The following is an 8,281-nucleotide window of genomic DNA, read 5'->3' on the forward strand; positions in this document are numbered from 1 at the left end:
TCAAAGCATAATCATCATGAACTCATCTTCTTGTTCATCGAAATCAAAAGAAAGGCTCACTTCTACACAGATCCTTCTACGCAAATATGAGTATGCTCCATTGAAAACATGTTTAATACCCACGAAAGAACTGGAAGTTCTATGTGAATCTGCTGTGGACATCAACAACTTAAAAGCAAATGGCTTTAAATGTGATGCAAGAATCTTTGAGCAAGGATGGTCTAAGTATCTTGATAGATTGGTTGGTCCAATTTATCCTGAACTTGTGAAGGATTTCTGGGTACATGCAACGGTTACCCCAACTGCCATCATTTCATTCGTGCTAGGGCATGAAGTGGTTATCACTGAAAAGCTCATCAGGAAGCTGTACAATCTGAATGATGAAGAAGGTTGGTTTGGTTTTCGACATGCATCAATTGATTGGTCTAAAGTTGAACATCAAATCTCTGAGACTTTTGGAATTGACTCTAATAACACAGGCACCTTAAGGCCGTTTTATAAAGTATGGGCTGAGATTATTCTGGGTTCCCTTCACCATAGAAAAAGGATACTCTCCTCCTCCTACATCAGTCCAGATCACAAGTACACTCTTTTCTGCATTGGCAAAAAGACTGAGATCAACATCTCTCATATTCTGTTTGAGAATCTGAAGACTTCTATCTTTGAGTCAAGAGAAGATGAAAGGGCGAAGTACCCTCATATTCCAAGAACGACTATCCCTTTTGGAAGAATGATTTCAGACATTCTGATTGAAAGCAAAGTGTTGGACTCCATTAGAAAACTCAATGCGTCCCATTTTCTTGGAGTAGTTCAAGGTCCCATTTTCAATGGTGTGGATTTGTTCAGACTAGAACTCATTCAAAATGTACCTTCTGTGTGCATAAGCTTTCCTGACATCCTGTCAAGAAGAGTTGCTGTTGAAGGCTTTGCCTCTCTGTTTCAAAAAGAACTGCATCAGGTTGTCAAGCTTTATCTGGAAGATTGTGTTAGGAAGCAATCAGATATTGATCCTGCTTGGATCCGTGGCAGAGTACTTCCGTCCAAGGCTGATCTTCTGAAGAAGGATCAGAAGGAACTAAAGGCTAGGCTAAAAAGAAAAGCCCGAGAAGATGATGCTGAGAAAGCCAAGAAGTTAAGGGTCACCTATGATCCTGACAAGGTGGACTCTGACGAACGAAGGGATAAAAGGATCAGAGATTCCTTTCGCAGAACCAGATCTTCTTCTTCTGTACAAATCTCCAGGCAGGTTTTTACTCCACCTCCTTCTGTCCCTAAACCATCTTTCCAATCACCTCCATCTGAACCAAAAATAAACTTCACCTTACCAAATCCTTCTCCATCATCCTTCTCCTCTCCCATTCTAAACCCCACACCTTTAAGTATTCTTCCCCCAACTCCTTCTGATAAATCTTTCTCACCAATTCCCTTTACAAATACTCCATCCTCTTCTCAATCTATCATTTATGATATTCCATCCTCATCAATCATTCTCTCAGATATCCCTTCTTCCTCATCCACCGCACCTCCACCTTCTATATCCCATCCCTTACCTACCAGAAAATCCAAACCTTACTGTCTTCTCTACCCTGACTACAAATTCACCTTCAATCCGCCTGAACCTGAACCCTATACCTACCTGGAACTTTTCAGACATGAGGTGATCAGCAGTCTAGACCTTCTGAAGGATGCATTTCTAAATGGTCTGGATGATGTTTCTACAAGAAATCTCTGGAGAAGATTTCGCAAGGATTTTCAAGTAGAAGTAATGGGAGTACAGAAAAGACTAGTGGCTGCTGCCCCTGGTTTCCCTGGTTATCGTCTGGAGGATGATAATGGTATATACTACCATCCTCTCAGAAATTGTGTTGCTGCTGAGGAGAAGCCCCTTGTGGATGAATTGGAAGTAGCAAGACTCGCTGCTGCATTGGAAGCCAATCCTTGCAGGGAGATTATGGTCTGGATACCTCAATATCCTGTTCTACTTGGGGATTTCAAGACCCTCTTTGACTTTTTGAGTGAGAAAGACCCAAGCTTGGTCATTCCAGAAGTTGTTGACCCACCAGAAGTTGAAGGTCCTTCTGCTCCCAGGAATCTTGCTGCCATTCTTCAGGCACTTGAGAATGGAGATTCGGAAATTCCTGCTGCAGAATATGGAGATGCTTCTATGCAAGAAGCAGATGTAGAAGATCATGTTGCTGAATCAGTTCCTGTTGAGGAAATCCCTGCAAATGATCTATCTATGGAAGCTACAGATCACAATGCTATTCCTGTGGTTAGAAGCGGTGAAGCTTATTTTGATGAATCTTCTCGTCTTGCAAGGACTCTGGAAGATATTCAGAAGAAACAGGATGAGCAAAGCTCAGCCAATGCTGAGTTTAGAGCTTTCATGGAGAGGCAAGATGGATACAACAATGTGGTTCAAGAGATGCTGGCTAAGATCATGTCAAGGCTAGGGCCGTCTTAGATTGAGTCTATGCTGTTTTTTGCTTTTTTGCTTTTGCTGCATCTGTTTTTGTGCATCGTGTCTTCCTTCTCTTCGTGTACTTCTGTACCTTGAACTTCAATGAAATCATCCTTTTTCCTCCGTGTGTTTCTTTTTGTTTGTATCTGAATCTTTTCTGTTTTTTTGATGATATGACAAAAAAGGGGGAGAAAATATGTGATAAATGATTTGATTTAATCAGTTGCATTTACTAACAGGTCTTGCAAAGTTCTATGCTTTTAAGTTATGTTGTTGCAGGAATCGAAGATTCAAGATCAACATAAGAAGCAACGAGATGAGCAACGAGATGATGAAGCAACTCTTTAGAGAATCAAGCTCTTGGATTCTTGAAGCAAGCTGAGTGCTATGAAGCTTCAGAATCAGAAGCAAGAAGGAAGAATGATCAGAAATTCTGATAATAGAATATGATCCAAATCATTGTCTATTTGCTCTGATACATTGTCTATTGGATCTGATATATTCTATATGGCTTATATGGCTTTGATACATATTTTGTGTTCTGATACACATTTTATGTTCTAACTCATTCATGCTGACTTTTGTCGTTTAGTTCTGTTCTGTAACATTTCAGGATGTAGAGATGCTCTGATGATGCTCTGGTACATTCAACAATGTTCTGATACAATCTAGCATGAAGTGATGTAAGAAGAAATTCAAAGCTCTGAAGCTATCCGAGGGAAGCAGAAATTAGAAGCTGTGAATGTTCTAAAGATCCAGAAAACTCAAGTTCTGAAGCTGTCCTAAATGGAAGCATGAATCAGAAGCTGTGAATGTTCTGAAGATCGAAGAAATTCAAGTTCTGAAGCTGTCCTAAATGGAAGCAGGAATCAGAAGCTGTGAATGTTCTGAAGATCAAAGAAATTCAAGTTCTGAAGCTGTCCTAAATGGAAGCAGGAATCAGAAGCTGTGAGTGTTCTAGGGATCTAAAGAAATTCAAGTTCTGAAGCTGTCCAATGGAAGCAGAAGTCAGAAGCTATGAATTATCAGAAGACAGAAGCTTATGTGATCGTCTCTACCGAAATAATCAGGGAAGTCTTTTATTATTAAAGTTCTTCGAGTATTTATTTCAAGGGGAGATTATTCATCTCAGGGGGAGATTGTTAATCTCAGGGGGAGACATATTCACATGCTTATGCTATAGCTGTGTAATTTGTCTTTAGCCGTCTGCTCTTTCTGATCGCAAATTCATATCATTTATATAGGTTTTTGTCATCATCAAAAAGGGGGAGATTGTTAGAACAAGATTTGTTCTGATCAATATTCTTAGTTTTGATGATAACAAGGATATGAATTTTGTGTGAGATAATGTGGTACTCTAATACATTGCAATTTCCATTTCAGGAAATATATAAAGAGTATGCACAAATCAGCGCTCAGAAGCTTTGTCTCAGAAGGTTCAGCATGCAACATCAGAACATGGTCTGGCAAGACATCAGAAGATGGTCAAGGCAGAATCAGAACATGGGTCTATGGAAGCATCAGAAGAACTTGAGATCAGAAGCAGAAGCACTGAAGTTCTCATGGTATCACGCTCAGAAGCACTTCAAGGTCAGAAGACAAGAAGATGCTATGCACCAAGCTGTTTGACTCTGATGATATTCAAATATTATATTCACAAACATCAGATCAGAAGAAAGTACAGGTGGCAGGCTACGCTGACTGACAAAAGGAACGTTGGAAGCTATTAAAGGCAACGTCAGTAGACACAACGTGAACAAGGCTCGAGGTAGTTGACAAAAGTGTGAAACATTAAATGCAATGCTGTACGGAATACGCAAAGCATTAAATGCGCCCAACGGTCATCTTCTCAAACGCCTATAAATATGAAGTTCTGATGTGAAGCAAGGTTGACGATTTGCTAACAATTAACTTGCTGAAACGCTGTTCAAATTCAAAGCGCAGAAACTTCATCTTCATCAAAGCTCACTACATTGCTGTTGTAATATATTAGTGAGATTAAGCTTAAACATTAAGAGAAATATCACTGTTGTGATTATAGCTTTTCAGAAGCATTTGTAATACTCTTAGATTTGATTACATTAATTTGTAAGTAACTAGAGTGATCAAGTGTTGATCAGAATACTCTAGGAAGTCTTAGCTTGTGTCTAAGCAGTTGTAATTAGAGTGATCACGTGGTGGTCAGGATACTCTAAGAAAGTCTTAGCTTGTGTCTAAGCATTTGTTCCTGGAGTGATCAGGTTGTGATCAGGATACTCTAGAAGACTTAGTCGCGGACTAAGTGGAAAACCATTGTAATCTGTTGCGATTAGTGGATTAAATCCTCAGGTGAGGTAAATCACTCCGTGGGGGTGGACTGGAGTAGTTTAGTTAACAACGAACCAGGATAAAAATAACTGTGCATATTGTTTTTATCGTTCAAGTTTTTAGACTACACTTATTCAAACCCCCCCTTTGTAAGTGTTTTTCTATCCTTCACTCATGTATACGAAATATTATAAGAAAATGATTAAGATATTTTCAATTCAAATTTAAACTCCTACATAGGGGTGTTCGCGGTGCGGTTTGGGCGGTTTTGACGAAAAAAATCATCCGAACCGCAAGAGAAAAAATCGTGCGGTTTGGTTTGGTTCGGTTGGCTTTTAAAAAAAAATCGAACCAAACCAAATCAAACTAATGCGGTTTGGTTCGGTTCGGTTGGTTCGGTTTTTTAGAAATATTTTATTGAACCATACATATACATATAGATGACAACATAACTTTCTATTTAGACATTCATACACTATCAGATAACAAAAAAACTCGTCATATTTTGACAACAACTTTCTATTTAATATGTAAAAATTAAATTACTCAAAAGTGGAATAATAAACATAAAATAATAGTATAAAACAATATAAAAATTATTAGAATGAAACAAAAAAGTAGAAGAGACGAGAAATTAGTGAAGTGAAAAAGAAAAAACAAAAGAGTTGAGAGATTAGAGAAGAAGATGTGCGATATAAATGAAATTGAAATATGGAAAATTTGCATAAAAATGAGAAGGTGAAAAAGAAAGAATATAAGAGAGTAGAGATTATAGAAAAAGAAAGAAAGTGTATGTGGCAAAAAATGTGCGATAATGCTATTAGAGATTTGAGAAGATCGGGACTAAAATCATATGTGTAAGAATGAGACAATTATTCGTAATCATAAGGTTAAGGTATAATAGATTTAAGTTTGGGTTGAATGTGAATTAAGTAAAAGTTAGGTTGTAACATAATGCGGTTTGATTCGGTTTACAAAATACAAACCGCAAACCGAACCGAACCGTGCGGTTTTGTTAAAAGATGACCCAAACTAATCCGAACCAAATGCGATTTTTTGCGGTTTTGGTTTGGTTTGGTTTGATTTATGATTTTTTATTGGGTTGGTTTGGTTTTGATCACCCCTACTCCTACATGACTAAAAATTGCACGTGAACTAATTGATAATAAGCCATCACTTATATCTAATATATTTGAAATTGGTCAAACTTTAATTATTTAAGGGTGAGATAGTTTTGAAATTAGATACTGGATGACACCAGTTGAATTAAACATAATGAATAAAAAATGCTTACCACATCACACCCTGACTCTTTTCAAACACTTGGAAGTCGTAGAGTGGGTTTGTGTAAAATTTTAAAGTGAATGTTTGGAAGTCGATGATTTATGAGTAAAAATAAATAAATAAAGGAGATTGATGGAAAAACATATGATTTTATTAATAAAATGAATTCTTCAATTGATTTTTATAGGAACAAGTTTTCCACTTATGCTTTATAAGGAGATAAAGATTATTGTGAATACGACTCATGTGTGACTCAGTTTCAATAAAATGAATTCTTAAATTGATTTTTATAGGAACAAATTTTCCACTTATGTTTTATAAGGAGATAAAGATTATTGTGAATACAACTCATGTGTGACTAAGTAGTAATGAAGATAAGTAACATGAATTCTAGTAGTATGATTTTATTAATAAATTAATTTTTATAGGAACAAATTTTTCATGTATGATTTATAAGGAGATAAAGATTATTGTGAATACGTGTGTGACTCAGTAGTAATTAAGACAAGTAATACCAAATTTTATAAAGATCTATATATATATATATATATATATATATATATATATACATATATATATATATATATATATATATATATATATATATATATATATATATATATATATATGGGGACGATTATAATTGACTTAAGTTTAACATTATAAAATTTTGAAGATTTATTGAAAAAATTTAATTTATATAAAAAATCATTCAAATTTCACATTAAATATTGATAAACCATGTTCAAATTAAAATTTATATGTATAAAGATCTTGATAATGATAATTTTAATTAAATTAAATAATTATAGTATTATATTCTTACGAAGAAATATATTTTACAAATTTTCTTAAGAGAAATATATTATAATATATTCAAAGCTTTCAATAACCAATTTTTAAAAAGAATATACATAACTAACATATATATTTCAAGAAAATTACCTCAATAACCATGTTTAAGGTTTTTTTACACGTAGGCGCCATACCAAATGGCGCCTCCTATTTTTTTTTAATTTTTTCCAGTTACCTGCGGATATAGTGTTATCTGTGGATTTACCTGCAAATTTACCTATTGAATATTTTAATGTTTGATATGTTTGTAAATCCGCAGATAGCTGAAAAAATTCAAAAAAAATATAGGATGCGCCATTTGAAATAGCATCTACGTGTAAAACACCCTAAAACATGGTTATTAGGGTAATTTTCTTAAAATATAGGTTAGTTATGTATATGTTTTTTTAAAACTTGGTTATTAAAAAAAAAATTCGAGGATTTTTTCTAAAATAAAATGTTAAAATTTATTTTATTTAAACTATATATATATTCAAAAGTAATCAATAATAAATTTTTAAAATTTATTTAAATGTATTTCCAAGAAACAAATTTTTAAAATTCAATTTATAAAAAGAAAAATACAAATCATGAGGTCTAACAAGAGAATAAAATATTAAAATCATAATTTTTTTTGTAAAATTATAACTAAATAAATTCTTAAAACTATTTATATTGGTCATTGCTGAAATTATTTCTAATAGCCTTTAATCAAATTTGTATACACCGAATGTTATTGGTATTTAAAAAAATTTAATGTATTTGATGAAATTTTACTATAATTGAAGATTTTTTTTCATTTAACATTTCAATCTCTTTAAAATAGATTTTTTTTGCTTAAATTCTAATCTAACACATGTTTCATGGAGTATTTAATCATAAACGTAAGAAAAAAAATAGCACAAATTTGCTAAGATTTATAATTGAATTACAAATTTTAATTTAAAGATCCAATGCATATTCAAAGTTTGCAATGTAAAAAAAAAGTGATGGTAAATCTAGTCATTCGAGGCTAGTAACACAACGCATGAAACTATGAAAAAAAAAATTTGTTTTCAATGAAATTATCAAATACCAAATTTATCAAAACACATATAAAATAATTGAGATATTTTCAATTCAAATTTAAACTCCTACATGACTAAAAATTGCACATGAACTAACGGATAACAAATCATCACTTATATATTTGAAAATATCAACACTTTAAATATTTAAGGATGATATATAGTTTTGAAATTGGATATTGCATGACAACACTTGAATTAAACATAATGAATAGAAAATACTTACAAAATCATACAATGACTCTTTTCAAAGGCTTGGGGGTTGTAAAGTGGATTTGTGTAACATTTTGAAGTGAATGTTTGGAAGATAACGATTTAGGAGTTAACA

The sequence above is a fragment of the Vicia villosa genome, linkage group LG6 (genome assembly GCF_029867415.1).
Source record: "Vicia villosa cultivar HV-30 ecotype Madison, WI linkage group LG6, Vvil1.0, whole genome shotgun sequence".
NCBI classification, from domain to species: domain Eukaryota; kingdom Viridiplantae; phylum Streptophyta; class Magnoliopsida; order Fabales; family Fabaceae; genus Vicia; species Vicia villosa.